Raw genomic sequence first — 13,085 nt, 5'->3', positions numbered from 1 at the left:
CGGGTTGCTGGACTCAAGAACCAAAGGGAAAGGATACGACCTAATTTGCTTGGGGTGGGTTTTTTGCTCATGGGTTGTGTTATGAATCCTGTTGGTGGTGTTTCCCCAACATAATGCCACATTGTTTCTCACTCAGGCTCTGTGCTTGCGAGAGGGGAAGTATTGCCTCTTGGAGGCACCCAGCGGGGGTGGTATATATTTGCCCCAGGTCACTGGGTGCGGGCTCGAGCCAGTTTTGCATTGTGTTATTGGAATGGATCCCCTAGATATTGAATCCAGCCCTTGTTGCTGCCAACTCTGACGGGCAGAAGGGTTAAGGCAGAAAGGCTTTTAAAGCACTTATTGAATCTGAACTTTGAGAAACAGACATCGTTTTTAGCAATCCTAGCCACAGAAATGAATCAGTGCATTTCCTTAAAAGCTGCACAAGATCTGGCTCTACCAAATGCGGAAGAAAGTGCTGATATCAACGGTAATATGAAGACGCTGTTTGCAGCTGCTAAATTTTTTTTTACAGAAAAGCATTTTTTCCTGCAGTACCTGGGAGTTTCAGGGCTGATCCCAAACCTGAAAAAATAATGCCACGTGACCTATACTTCTCCTTAAAGGGTGCAGATTTCAGAGTGGTAGCTGTGTTAGTCTGTACCAGCAAAAATAACAAGGAGTCCTTGTGGCACCTTATACACTAACAAATTTATTTGGGCAGTGGTCACAGTGACTTCAGAACCAGCAAGTAGACCAGTAATCAAGTGGAGTACAAGGCTGCTGCTTTATCCCGTAGCCTGATGTACGACTGCTTGAGTGAGAGGCTGGGTCAAAACCAGGCCTCCCTAACCGTGCTTCAGAGGGTGACGCCGCTGAATTTATGAGTCTGTAGATTTTTACCTCCCTTGGCTTTCTGTTACTCCCGGGACCGGGGAATGAGAGTTGACTGTGTTCCGCTCCCGCACGCTCCTCTCGAGTCTCCTGTTCCCGGCTCTGCACAGGGCTGCTCCGGGACCGCCGCTGAGAGCCAGGCGCCTCCGAAGGCGGCAGGGAGAACACGGGGAGAAGCAGGGTCTCGCCCTCCACCTTTCCCGCTCCCGGCACAGGCACCAGCTCAGCCCCCAGGCTGCTGAGGGCGGGAGCTCCGGGGTGAAAGCAGCCCCCTTCCCTTGACTGAGGGCGACCGCGGCCAGCTCCGGTCACGCAGCGCTGGGATGGACCCTGCGAGGGATGGAGGCTGAATTCGCCGGCAGGAAGCACCTGTGTGATGATGAGTAGCTGTGGCGTGGGAAAGCGCCGCTGTGCTGCCGGTTCCTGCAGGCGGACCCGTCTCGGTATCTCTGGGACATGTGGGTGAGTGAGTTGGGGTGGTGGGGTTACAGGTGGTGGTGGCGAAATGTGCCAGGGAGAGGCCTGTCTGTGGCGGGGCTTAGGGAGGTGGGGGATGTGCAGGAGGGATCTGTCTATTGCGGAGTTCAGGGTGGTGGGGTTACAGGTGGGGGGATGTGCAGGGAGGGATCTGTCTATTGCGGAGTTCAGGGTGGTGGGGTTACAGGTTGGGGGATGTGCAGGGCGGGATCTGTCTGTGCCGGGGTTTAGGGAGGTGGGGTTACAGGTTGGGGGATGTGCAGGAGGGATCTGTCTATTGCAGAGTTCAGGGTGGTGGGGTTACAGGTGGGGGGATGTGCAGGGAGGGATCTGTCTATTGCGGAGTTCAGGGTGGTGGGGTTACAGGTTGGGGGATGTGCAGGAGGGATCTGTCTATTGCGGAGTTTAGGGAGGTGGGGTTACAGGTTGGCGGATGTGCAGGGAGGGATTTGTCTGTGGCGGGGCTTAGGGAGGTGGGGTTACAGGTTGGGGGGGTTAGGGAGGTGGGGTTACAGGTGGGGGATGTGCAGGGCACGATCTGTCTACTGCGAAGTTCAGGGTGGTGGGGTTACAGGTGGGGGATGTGCAGGGAGTGATCTGTCTGTGCCGGGGTTTAGGGTGGTGGGGTTACAGGTTGGGGGATGTGCAGGAGGGATCTGTCTATTGCGGAGTTCAGGGTGGTGGGGTTACAGGTGGGGGATGTGCAGGGAGGGATCTGTCTATTGCGGAGTTTAGGGAGGTGGGGTTACAGGTTGGCGGATGTGCAGGGAGGGTTCTGTCTGTGGCGGGGCTTTGGGAGGTGGGGTTACATGTGGGGGATGTGCAGGGCGGGATCTGTCTGTGCCGGGGGTTAGGGTGGTGGGGTTACAGGTTGGGGGATGTGCAGGAGGGATCTGTCTATTGCGGAGTTCAGGGTGGTGGGGTTACAGGTTGGGGGATGTGCAGGGAGGGATCTGTCTATTGCGGAGTTCAGGGTGGTGGGGTTACAGGTTGGGGGATGTGCAGGAGGGATCTGTCTATTGCGGAGTTCAGGGTGGTGGGGTTACAGGTGGGGGATGTGCAGGGAGGGATCTGTCTGTGCCGGGGTTTAGGGTGGTGGGGTTACAGGTTGGGGGATGTGCAGGAGGGATCTGTCTGTGCCGGGGTTTAGGGAGGTGGGGTTACAGGTTGGGGGATGTGCAGGAGGGATCTGTCTATTGCAGAGTTCAGGGTGGTGGGGTTACAGGTTGGGGGATGTGCAGGAGGGATCTGTCTATTGCGGAGTTTAGGGAGGTGGGGTTACAGGTTGGCGGATGTGCAGGAGGGATCTGTCTATTGCGGAGTTCAGGGTGGTGGGGTTACAGGTTGGGGGATGTGCAGGAGGGATCTGTCTATTGCGGAGTTTAGGGAGGTGGGGTTACAGGTTGGCGGATGTGCAGGGAGGGATTTGTCTGTGGCGGGGCTTAGGGAGGTGGGGGATGTGCAGGGCGGGACCTGTCTGTGGCGGGGCTTAGGGAGGTGGGGTTACAGGTGGGGGATGTGCAGGGCGGGATCTGGCAGGCAGGGTTTAGGGAGGTGGGGTTACAGGTTGGGGGATGTGCAGGGAGGGATCTGTCTATTGCGGAGTTCAGGGTGGTGGGGTTACAGGTTGGGGGATGTGCAGGAGGGATCTGTCTATTGCGGAGTTCAGGGTGGTGGGGTTACAGGTTGGGGGATGTGCAGGGAGGGATCTGTCTATTGCGGAGTTCAGGGTGGTGGGGTTACAGGTTGGGGGATGTGCAGGAGGGATCTGTCTATTGCGGAGTTCAGGGTGGTGGGGTTACAGGTGGGGGATGTACAGGGAGGGATCTGGCTGGCGGGGTTTAGGGAGGTGGGGTTACAGGTGGGGGATGTGCAGGGCGGGATCTGTCTGTGCCGGGGTTTAGGGAGGTGGGGTTACAGGTTGGGGGATGTGCAGGGCGGGATCTGTCTATTGCGGAGTTCAGGGTGGTGGGGTTACATGTGGGGGATGTGCAGGGCGGGATCTGGCTGGCGGGGTTTAGGGAGGTGGGGTTACAGGTGGGGGATGTGCAGGGCGGGATCTGTCTGTGCCGGGGTTTAGGGAGGTGGGGTTACAGGTTGGGGGATGTGCAGGGCGGGATCTGTCTATTGCGGAGTTCAGGGTGGTGGGGTTACAGGTTGGGGGATGTGCAGGAGGGATCTGTCTATTGCGGAGTTTAGGGAGGTGGGGTTACAGGTTGGCGGATGTGCAGGGAGGGATTTGTCTGTGGCGGGGCTTAGGGAGGTGGGGGATGTGCAGGGCGGGACCTGTCTGTGGCGGGGCTTAGGGAGGTGGGGTTACAGGTGGGGGATGTGCAGGGCGGGATCTGGATGGCAGGGTTTAGGGAGGTGGGGTTACAAGTGGGGGATGTGCAGAGAGGGATCTGTCTATTGCGGAGTTCAGGGTGGTGGGGTTACAGGTGGGGGATGTGCAGGAGGGATCTGTCTATTGCAGAGTTCAGGGTGGTGGGGTTACAGGTGGGGGATGTGCAGGGAGGGATCTGTCTATTGCGGAGTTCAGGGTGGTGGGGTTACAGGTGGGGGATGTGCAGGAGGGATCTGTCTATTGCGGAGTTCAGGGTGGTGGGGTTACAGGTGGGGGATGTGCAGGGAGGGATCTGTCTATTGCGGAGTTCAGGGTGGTGGGGTTACAGGTGGGGGATGTGCAGGGAGGGATCTGTCTATTGCGGAGTTCAGGGTGGTGGGGTTACAGGTGGGGGATGTGCAGGAGGGATCTGTCTATTGCGGAGTTCAGGGTGGTGGGGTTACAGGTGGGGGATGTGCAGGGAGGGATCTGTCTATTGCGGAGTTTAGGGAGGTGGGGTTACAGGTTGGCGGATGTGCAGGGAGGGATTTGTCTGTGGCGGGGCTTAGGGAGGTGGGGTTACAGGTTGGGGGATGTGCAGGGAGGGATCTGTCTATTGCGGAGTTCAGGGTGGTGGGGTTACAGGTGGGGGATGTGCAGGGAGTGATCTGTCTGTGCCGGGGGTTAGGGTGGTGGGTTACAGGTGGGGGATGTGCAGGAGGGATCTGTCTATTGCGGAGTTCAGGGTGGTGGGGTTACAGGTTGGGGGATGTGCAGGAGGGATCTGTCTATTGCAGAGTTCAGGGTGGTGGGGTTACAGGTGGGGGATGTGCAGGGAGGGATCTGTCTGTGCCGGGGTTTAGGGTGGTGGGGTTACAGGTTGGGGGATGTGCAGGAGGGATCTGTCTATTGCGGAGTTCAGGGTGGTGGGGTTACAGGTTGGCGGATGTGCAGGAGGGATCTGTCTATTGCGGAGTTCAGGGTGGTGGGGTTACAGGTTGGTGGATGTGCAGGAGGGATCTGTCTGTGCCGGGGTTTAAGGAGGTGGGGTTACAGGTTGGGGGATGTGCAGGGCGGGATCTGTCTATTGCGGAGTTCAGGGAGGTGGGGTTACAGGTTGTGGGATGTGCAGGAGGGATCTGTCTATTGCGGAGTTCAGGGTGGTGGGGTTACAGGTTGGCGGATGTGCAGGAGGGATCTGTCTATTGCGGAGTTCAGGGTGGTGGGGTTACAGGTTGGGGGATGTGCAGGAGGGATCTGTCTATTGCGGAGTTTAGGGAGGTGGGGTTACAGGTTGGCGGATGTGCAGGGAGGGATTTGTCTGTGGCGGGGCTTAGGGAGGTGGGGGATGTGCAGGGCGGGACCTGTCTGTGGCGGGGCTTAGGGAGGTGGGGTTACAGGTGAGGGATGTGCAGGGCGGGATCTGGCAGGCAGGGTTTAGGGAGGTGGGGTTACAGGTTGGGGGATGTGCAGGGAGGGATCTGTCTATTGCGGAGTTCAGGGTGGTGGGGTTACAGGTTGGGGGATGTGCAGGAGGGATCTGTCTATTGCGGAGTTCAGGGTGGTGGGGTTACAGGTGGGGGATGTACAGGGAGGGATCTGTCTGTGCCGGGGTTTAGGGAGGTGGGGTTACAGGTTGGGGGATGTGCAGGGCGGGATCTGTCTATTGCGGAGTTCAGGGTGGTGGGGTTACAGGCTGGGGGATGTGCAGGAGGGATCTGTCTATTGCGGAGTTCAGGGTGGTGGGGTTACAGGTTGGGGGATGTGCAGGGCGGGATCTGTCTATTGCGGAGTTCAGGGTGGTGGGGTTACAGGTTGGGGGATTTGCAGGAGGGATCTGTCTATTGCGGAGTTCAGGGTGGTGGGGTTACAGGTTGGGGGATGTGCAGGAGGGATCTGTCTATTGCGGAGTTCAGGGTGGTGGGGTTACAGGTTGGGGGATGTGCAGGGAGGGATCTGTCTATTGCGGAGTTCAGGGAGGTGGGGTTACAGGTTGGGGGATGTGCAGGAGGGATCTGTCTATTGCGGAGTTTAGGGAGGTGGGGTTACAGGTTGGCGGATGTGCAGGGAGGGATTTGTCTGTGGCGGGGCTTAGGGAGGTGGGGGATGTGCAGGGCGGGACCTGTCTGTGGCGGGGCTTAGGGAGGTGGGGTTACAGGTGGGGGATGTGCAGGGCGGGATCTGGCTGGCAGGGTTTAGGGAGGTGGGGTTACAAGTGGGGGATGTGCAGAGAGGGATCTGTCTATTGCGGAGTTCAGGGTGGTGGGGTTACAGGTGGGGGATGTGCAGGAGGGATCTGTCTATTGCAGAGTTCAGGGTGGTGGGGTTACAGGTGGGGGATGTGCAGGGAGGGATCTGTCTATTGCGGAGTTCAGGGTGGTGGGGTTACAGGTGGGGGATGTGCAGGAGGGATCTGTCTATTGCGGAGTTCAGGGTGGTGGGGTTACAGGTGGGGGATGTGCAGGGAGGGATCTGTCTATTGCGGAGTTCAGGGTGGTGGGGTTACAGGTGGGGGATGTGCAGGAGGGATCTGTCTATTGCGGAGTTCAGGGTGGTGGGGTTACAGGTGGGGGATGTGCAGGGAGGGATCTGTCTATTGCGGAGTTTAGGGAGGTGGGGTTACAGGTTGGCGGATGTGCAGGGAGGGATTTGTCTGTGGCGGGGCTTAGGGAGGTGGGGTTACAGGTTGGGGGATGTGCAGGGCGGGATCTGTCTATTGCGGAGTTCAGGGTGGTGGGGTTACAGGTTGGGGGATGTGCAGGAGGGATCTGTCTATTGCGGAGTTCAGGGTGGTGGGGTTACAGGTGGGGGATGTGCAGGGAGGGATCTGTCTATTGCGGAGTTCAGGGTGGTGGGGTTACAGGTGGGGGATGTACAGGGAGGGATCTGTCTGTGCCGGGGTTTAGGGAGGTGGGGTTACAGGTTGGGGGATGTGCAGGGCGGGATCTGTCTATTGCGGAGTTCAGGGTGGTGGGGTTACAGGTTGGGGGATTTGCAGGAGGGATCTGTCTATTGCGGAGTTCAGGGTGGTGGGGTTACAGGTTGGGGGATTTGCAGGAGGGATCTGTCTATTGCGGAGTTCAGGGTGGTGGGGTTACAGGTTGGGGGATGTGCAGGAGGGATCTGTCTATTGCGGAGTTCAGGGTGGTGGGGTTACAGGTTGGGGGATGTGCAGGGAGGGATCTGTCTATTGCGGAGTTCAGGGAGGTGGGGTTACAGGTTGGGGGATGTGCAGGAGGGATCTGTCTATTGCGGAGTTTAGGGAGGTGGGGTTACAGGTTGGCGGATGTGCAGGGAGGGATTTGTCTGTGGCGGGGCTTAGGGAGGTGGGGGATGTGCAGGGCGGGACCTGTCTGTGGCGGGGCTTAGGGAGGTGGGGTTACAGGTGGGGGATGTGCAGGGCGGGATCTGGCTGGCAGGGTTTAGGGAGGTGGGGTTACAAGTGGGGGATGTGCAGAGAGGGATCTGTCTGTGGCGGGGTTTGGGAGGTGGGGTTACATGTGGGGGATGTGCAGGGCGGGATCTGGCTGGCAGGGTTTAGGGAGGTGGGGTTACAAGTGGGGGATGTGCAGGGAGGGATCTGTCTGTGGCGGGGCTTAGGGAGGTGGGGTTACAGGTGGGGGATGTGCAGGGCAGGATCTGTCTAGCGGGGTTTAGGGAGGTGCGGTTACAGGTTGGGGGATGTGCAGGGAGGGTTCTGTCTGTGGCGGGGCTTTGGGAGGTGGGGTTACATGTGGGGGATGTGCAGGGTGGGATCTGGCTGGCGGGGTTTAGGGAGGTGAGGTTACAAGTGGGGGATGTGCAGGGCGGGATCTGTCTGTGGCGGGGTTTAGGGAGGTGGGGGGATGTGCAGGGAGGGGCCTATCTATTGCGGTGTTTAGGGAGCTACAGAAGTCGGTCGGGGGGATATGCCCATGATCTCACGGCAAACTCTCACATTTTCCCACAGTCCCATGTGTCCTCTCTCGTTACTTTGAGTGAGCTGAAGACAAGATTGCCTCCCTCAAGCTGGCCATTTCCCTATAGCTTTTGCGCATGGAAGTGAGGTTTCCCCTAATGGACATGGAGACTGAAGCCAGACTGTTCTCAGGGAACATGGCTGCCTCTGTTAGGAGGCTGAACTGGAAGCCATGTGGTGACAGGGGAATACAGGGAACAGAAGGGAGGCTGAAAATGTGCAAGTAGATATGAGGGACAGGAGGGATGAATAGGGGTACAGGGAGAGAGAGACGGGTGTAGGTCATATGGGGTGGAGGAGGAGATGGAGGAAGGTGGGGCAGGAGAATGTGAGGTGCAGGAGGAAACTGAAGAGAGGCAAGAGAGGGCTTGGGAACATCTTTAAAGTGCAAGGGAAAATGTCAGGGGTAAGATGCTATGAAGTGATAGGGAGGGAAACTGGGGACAGGAGTGTTGGAGGCAGAGGGGGATAATGTGAGTGGGGAGAGGAGACTTGGTGGGGTTGATAAGGTGGTGTTGAAGGGAGAGAAATAGGTCAGTGATAGGGGAGGAGAGTGGAGAAGCATTGGCCAGTGGCTCCCCCATTCTAGGGGTTAGGGGGTTAGGTGGAGTCCCTCTTGGATCTGTCAGTGGTGAGGCTGCATTCTGATTGTGCACTTCACTTTGAATTTTGACCCTGAAATGATCTCTCTCACACTGCGACCAGGCAGCTCCCGCTAAAGAATGCAAAACCAGAATGCAGTTCAGAACCTCACATGGGCTTACAGATCATAAGAGGTTTTTCTTTTTTTTTAACCTTGTGATTTTTTGGGGGAGATCAGACTCATGACCAAAGGGGAGATTTCCAGAAGGATTAATGTGCAGACCAAAGGTACTGGCGGCAGGTGAGCGACATAGGGAGCAAGTGGGGAGAGTGCACACGTGTGCCAGAAATGAAGGAGAGGGAGAGAGATGAGGGGATTTCTGCATGAGAGAAGAGACAAAGGGACATGAGCCAAGACAAGGAGGGAACTGGGAGGAAAGGGAAGAGATTTCCAGCCCGACACAGTTGAGATCTGAGGGGGAGCTGAACCCCTCACAGTTGTGAGAAAATTATGAAGCCAGGGGAGAAGGTGATCAGATTTTGGGGCTATGGATTGTGTCCCTCTATAGCTCCTTTTGGTCCCCATTTTTTTCCTGGGGGAGTGTGGGGCTCCTTCTGGTGGTATCTCCAGTTATCATGGATGTGAGCCTGCCAGGTCGCACCCTCTGATGGAAGTGTGAGAGATTAAATCATCCTTGGATTCTCTTTCCACTTGGCAGGTGCCGGGATCCTGAGCAAAGCCGAGATACAGACTCATGAGGAAGGGCCTGAAAACCTGGAGCCGCCTGACATGTTACAAGGGGGATCAGGAGAGACTGCTTGCCAGAGTCCTGAGCAGGAAGAAGCCTGCAAGAAGTAGAAGAGGAACCAAGTCTGGAATGTGTCAGATCCCTTAGGGGAGTACGAGAACAGATTCAGACTTTCCCAGCCACTTCCACAGGGCAGACCTGGGACCATGGGAGATCTTAATAGCCAAGAGAAACCCCATAAATGTATAGACTGTAGGGAAAGTTTCCACGAAAAGCAGGAACTCTTGGCCCATGGGAGAGTCCACAGGAGGGAAAGATCCCATCCCTGTGCTGAATGTGGGGAGAGGTTCAAGCATCAGTCAGAGCTTTCTAAACACCAAAGATCCCACACGGGGGAGAGCCCCCATTCCTGTGGAGAATGCGGGAAGAGCTTCTGGCATCTGGCCACGCTTGCTGCGCATCGCCAAATCCACATGGGGGAGAGACACCATCCCTGTGGTGAGTGTGGAAAGGGGTTCAGCTGCCCCTCAGATCTCAGCGAGCACCAGAGGTTGCATGCTGCCAAGAGGCGCTATTCCTGCCCTGAATGCAGGAAAGGATTCAATCCCCCTGCGAACTGAGCAGGCACCTGCGAATGCACACAGGTGAGCACCCCTTCCCCTGCCCTGAGTGTGGAAAGGGATTCAGCCAGAGCTCGGATCTCAACAAGCACCTGCAGGTGCGCACGGGCAAGCGGCCCTATCCCTGCACTGAGTGTGGGAGGAGCCTTAGCCAGGTCTCCGCACTCACCCTACACCAGAGAACCCACACTGGAGAAAGACCCTACATCTGCGACGTGTGTGAAAAAAGGTACATGCACCCATCAAATCTCATTAAACACAAGAGAATCCACATGGGGGAGTGACCCTGGGGAAGGCTTTAGGGGGAGAAAGCCTCTGGTGTGCTGCCAGAGAATCAGCAGCATCATGATGGCAGATCCCAAGGGACAGAGCCTCCTTGCAGATCGAGTGCCACCCAGACTGATTTCTAGCTACAGCCTACCAGAGAATTGAGCTAGACAAGTGAGACCTTCCCAGACGTGGACTTTGCTCCAGACATATGTGTATAATAATGTGAAACTGAGGAACAGGAACCACTACTACAGAGTTTGAGAGACATTGGCCCCTGCCCCCGACTCCCACCATCTCCTCCCAGAACCAGTGGTTTAAACCACTGGGAAATGAGGAAGGGCTTCCTCTGAGGAGTTGTCCAGTGCCAGAAATCCCCCAGCAGCAATTAGTCCCTTACTTGCTTTTTAGCAGTCAGGGGGTATCTTGTCTCTTCCCTGCATCCGTGTGAACTCATTTTGTTCCCTGCTCTGGCTTCCTCTGTGGCTGTGATGGAGCCTATCTTGGGGCTCTCTGCCTTTGGGTAAGGGAGGTTTCTTTAGGTGTGTTTGGGATTCCCCTGGGACTTGCTAGAGTTGTGAGCAGGAGGAGGTAGAGAAAGAGTTTGTCCCATGGGTTGGGGAGGCCCCAGCATCCACCTGAGAGATGGCTCCAGAATCTTGCACCACAGAGTCAGGTAAGATCTTTACAGATTCCAGACCTGATTGTCCTCTTACTCACAGCAGTTTTACATTGTCACTCTCTTGACTTCAGTGGAGTTACTCCTGATTTACACCAGTGGGAGTCTGAGCAGGACCAGGACCAGCATCCCCTGGAGGCGGAGAATATATTTTATTCCTATCAGGATTCTCAGAGCCCCCTGCCTAAGTGATTTGAGATATAGATGTGGCCTTTGGGTAGGATCAGGCTATTGGTGTCTGAGGACTGTTTGGAACTTCCCAGCAGATTTAGGATCTCTCCTAGGTCCCTCCTCCCATAGACTCTTCTCATGGGAGCCATGTAGTAGTTCTGCATGTTATTTTAATCCTACACTTCTAGGACTGCTGACTATATTTCTGCAATGGTAGCAATGCTGTGACTTGCATGGGAGGTGCTTTCAGGGTTCCTGCAGCTCATTGGCCCAGGCAGAAAAGTTACCTGGTTCCTTTGGCATTTATTTTATTTTCAGAGCATATTTTTTCGCAATTCATGTTGTGCTGAACATGACCACAATCCCTTCTCCTACTGCACCCTCTCCCCAAATACTTGATCGTGAACAAATTACAGCCTGCCTTTTAATGTGGATTTGATTGTTTGGTATCATTAGGCCCAATGTTTCCTTCCCCGATTCATTTAAAACTCCAGTTGCTAACGGAAAAATCAATTACAACCCTAAGATTAGGAGAGACCCTGAATTTTCCCACTTTCAGTGACTTGAAATGTTTACAAACTCTGGCTTTATTGAAACCAGCCTAGGAAAGGGTTGTTCAAGATTCAAAATAAATGACGTCTCCTCAGTACCAATCCTCTCCTTGTATATGTTCATCTACTGGTTTCTTGTGGTGTTGGCATTCACAAATGCAGATCCAATGGATAAGGGTCTGTCTACACAGAGTCGGGAGCACTAAGTAACAAGATGATGGGTTACATGCCTCAGAGTGGCTTTCGGGTATGTCTACACTATGCACCTTTTAGTGACACAGCTGTGCCGCTAAAAGGTGCACAGTGTAGTCGCTCTTTGTCAGGAGAGAGCTCTCTTGCTGACAAAGTGCTATTCACACCAGCGCTTTTTGTTGGTAAAACTCTTGTTGTTCGGGGGGGGTGTTTTTTTCACTCCCCTGAAAGACAAAAGCTTTATGGATGAAAGTCCAGTGTAGACAAAGCCTTAGAGAAGAAGTTAGGAAAATCAGCAGCATCTATAGGGGCTTTGGTGGTTGCTTTTACTCCATAATAATGACCATTGGGAAGCAAAGGTCAAGCATGCCCTGCAGGTTGACTTACCCAGTGTCATACATCTTCCTGTATTCATCCATATAGCATGGGAATAGGGCAAGTCACAACACTCAGGCAAAGGAAGCTGCAACAGAGTGTGAATGACGCAGTTCTTTAAGACCAGAAAGGACTTTTATGATCACCTAGTCGGACCTTTTCCATAACACAGGCTATCACATTCACCCAGTGACTTCCTCCATTGAGGGGAGGGATAGCTCGGTGGTTTGAACACTGGCCTGCTAAACCCAGAGTTGTGAGTTCAATCCTTGAGGGGGCCATTGAGGGATCTGGGGCAAAAACTGGGGATTGGTCCTGCTTTGAGCAGGGGGTTGGACTAGATGACCTCCTGAGGTCCCTTCCAACCCTGATATTCTATGATTCTATGATCAAGCCTGGTTAAAATGTGTCTTTGAGAAAGACATCCAATCTTGATTTAGAAATTCTAAATGATGGAGAATTCACCAGATCCTTTGGTAACCTGATGCAAAGCTTACATATCCTCACTGTTACAATTTTCACCTTGTTTCCAGTTAGACCTTTGCTGACTTCAGCCTTTGGACCTTGGATTATGTTATGTATTCATTTGCAAGATTAAAGAGCCCTCTAGTATCAAATACTTTGATCAAGTTGCCTCTTGACCTTCTCATTGTTAAGCTAAACAGAGTGAGTAGGTCTTGTCAGTGCCTCAGTGTATGACATGTTTTCCTAGGCCTTGGGTCATTATTGTAGCTCTTCTATGACGTCTCCAATGTTTACAGTGGACGCTGGAACTGAACATACTATTGAAACAGTGATCTCCACAATGACATGTAGAAGAAATATCACCTCCTTATCCCAGCCTTGGGGATCATTGCTCCTGTTATTCTTACACAGGGTATTGTGACTGGGGCTCAGAACTGGTTCCACTGGGATTGTCCTGAAAATGACCATGTGAGTCATAGCCCCACTGGAGCCAATTCCCCACCTCCCTGCCAGCGTCCCTCTCCATGGTGGAACCTCCAACATTTACTAAGGGCTGAGCTGCTCTCCACTAGCAATGGGACTAACAACTCATCCTCACATATACGAGAAGCCACCAGCCCACAACCGGCCCTAACTTTCAGCTACTCCCAGCATGGACTAAGCTTGAAGTAAGCCCCGAGATGAAAGGCTGCAGAGCCCATTCTCTCTCTGATGTTAATTGTTTTACGTCTGGGTATTTAATGTAATATTTTCCCCCAGTGGGGTTTGGACCTACATAAGCCAAAGAGACGGGAACAGGC

General features: G+C 54.6%; 1 long non-coding RNA gene across 1 annotated transcript; it reads left to right on the top strand.

Annotated features, from left to right (window-relative positions):
• The first annotated feature begins 595 nt into the window (after positions 1-595).
• LOC122463622 lies at positions 596-11,348 on the top strand. Its single transcript, XR_006287166.1, has 2 exons — positions 596-1,338; positions 8,936-11,348. It is a non-coding gene; the product is annotated as an uncharacterized LOC122463622 (long non-coding RNA).
• Positions 11,349-13,085: the final 1,737 nt, after the last annotated feature.

The sequence above is a fragment of the Chelonia mydas genome, chromosome 23 (assembly GCF_015237465.2).
Source record: "Chelonia mydas isolate rCheMyd1 chromosome 23, rCheMyd1.pri.v2, whole genome shotgun sequence".
NCBI classification, from domain to species: domain Eukaryota; kingdom Metazoa; phylum Chordata; order Testudines; family Cheloniidae; genus Chelonia; species Chelonia mydas.
This window is presented reverse-complemented; position numbering and strand designations above follow the sequence as displayed.